Raw genomic sequence first — 2,578 nt, forward strand, 5'->3', positions numbered from 1 at the left:
GCCACATACACCACAATATTGCCACATATACAGCAGTGTATACATTACTGTATATACACCGAGAAGTATGTATTTCACTGACGAATTTTCACTGCTGGTGATTTACTTACATGTTGTTAGTTCAGTGAATAACTAAATAACAATAAATAACCAAATATTAAAAACCAAACAACAGTAAATATCTTAACAGTAAATAACCAAACAGTCAATAACCGAATAACAGTAAACAACTAAACAGTAAATAAACAAATAACCAAATAACAATAAATAACTAAACTGTAAATGACCAAATAACAGGAAAAATAACCAGAGGTTATTATCTCTGGTAATAAACTCTTGTGGGTTATTACCTCTCTGATGATTATTAACAGAGGTGTTAATGAGTGCCAGAGTTTGTGTCATCAGAGATAATTAACAGGAAACTCAATCACACGGTTAAGTAATTATCATTAGAGAAAAATTATTATCAACATTTTTACACACGTAGTGTGATAATAACAATGATAATAAAAATAAAAATATATTTAATAAAGTATTCTGCTATATTTTAATAAAAGGGAATTAATATTAACATTGACCCTAGGATATAAACAGAAATTAATTAATGGAATGAAAATGAACGATTTTTTGTAGATTATTTAGGAAAAGAAGAATTTACAATATTAATGGTTAGTAAACTGTTTTTGTTGGCACTAAGTAAAGGTGAATCAAACCTGTTCTTTCATGTCCTTCTTGATGGACACGTCTCGTACAAGGCCTAGAGCTATTATTCAACTATTCCCCCTCTCCCCATGTGCTTATTTTGCATCTTATTCCTCATTCTATTCCTCATTTCATATCTGAATTAGAGATGTAAGCCATAGCTCCTTGTCTCGCTTTGTGGATGACGCCCGAATTGCCATGACAGTGTCCTCCATCGAGGACACCGCGAGACTCCAAGTGGACATCAACCAAATCTTCAAATGGCAGTTAAAAATAGTATGAGGTTCAATGAAGAGAAATTTCAACTGCTCAGGAAATTTAAACTCTATCAGGGTATACGACAAATTCTTAGAACACAATAGAGTGAAAAATTAATGTGAAGGACCTGGGAGTGATAATGTCAGAGGATCTCGCCATCGAAGACCACAACAATGTTTCTACCTTATCTGCTAGGAAAATGATAGGATAATGAGAACCTTCAAAACTAGGGATGCCAAGCCAATAATGATTCTCTGTAAATTGCTTGTTCTCTCTAGACTGGATTACTGCTGTGCACTGACTGCCCCCTCAACGCAGGCGAAATTGCTGACCTGGAGAGTGTACAAAGAACTTTCACGGCACACATAAGTACGATCAAGCACCTGAATTACTGGGAACAGTTGAAATCCCTTGAATGTATTCCTTGGAACGCAGGCGAGAAAAAGACATTATAATATACACGTGGAAAATCCTAGAGGGATTACTACCAAACTTGCACATGAAAATAGCACCATACGAGGGGAAAAGACTGCGCAGGAGATGCAACATTCCCCCAATGAACAGCAGGAGTGCCACGAGTACACTAAGAGACAGCACAATAAGTGTCAGGGGCCCAAGACTCTTGAATTATCTCCCAGCATACATAAAGGGGATTACCAATAGACCCCTGGCTGTCTTCATGAAGGTGCTGGACAGGCACTCAAAGTCAATACCTGAACAGCCGGGCTGAGGTTCGTACATCGGTTTGCGTGCAGCCAGCAGTAACAGCCTGGTTGTTGGCAGTTGATTCCCAGTTGCTATTCAAATTTAGTTCTTTAGTACATTAAGGTATTTGACTGAAGCTGGAACCAACCTAAGACAAATTCTTCTCATTTTAACTCTAAGGCGTTTTGTACTGGTCATCTGTCTTACTGTACTGTACTGGTCTTCTGTCTTACTGTACTGTACTGGTCATCTGTCTTACTGTACTGTACTGGTCTTCTGTCTTACTGTACTGTACTGGTCTTCTGTCTTACAGTACTGTACTGGTCTTCTGTCTTACAGTACTGTACTGGTCTTCTGTCTTACTGTACTGTACTGGTCTTCTGTCTTACTGTACTGTACTGGTCTTCTGTCTTACAGTACTGTACTGGTCTTCTGTCTTACTGTACTGTACTGGTCTTCTGTCTTACTGTACTGTACTGGTCTTCTGTCTTACAGTACTGTACTGGTCTTCTGTCTTACTGTACTGTACTGGTCTTCTGTCTTACAGTACTGTACTGGTCTTCTCTCTTACTGTACTGTACTGGTCTTCCGTCTTACAGTACTGTACTGGTCTTCTGTCTTACAGTACTGTACTGGTCTTCTGTCTTACTGTACTGTACTGGTCTTCTGTCTTACTGTACTGTACTGGTCTTCTGTCTTAATGTACTGTACTGGTCTTCTGTCTTACTGTACTGTACTGGTCTTCTGTCTTACTGTACTGTACTGGTCTTCTGTCTTACTGTACTGTATTGGTCTTCTGTCTTACTGTACTGTACTGGTCTTCTGTCTTACAGTACTGTACTGGTCTTCTGTCTTACTGTACTGTACTGGTCTTCTGTCTTACAGTACTGTACTGGTCTTCTGTCTTACAGTA

The sequence above is a fragment of the Cherax quadricarinatus genome, chromosome 63, assembly GCF_038502225.1.
Source record: "Cherax quadricarinatus isolate ZL_2023a chromosome 63, ASM3850222v1, whole genome shotgun sequence".
Taxonomy (NCBI): Eukaryota; Metazoa; Arthropoda; class Malacostraca; order Decapoda; family Parastacidae; genus Cherax; species Cherax quadricarinatus.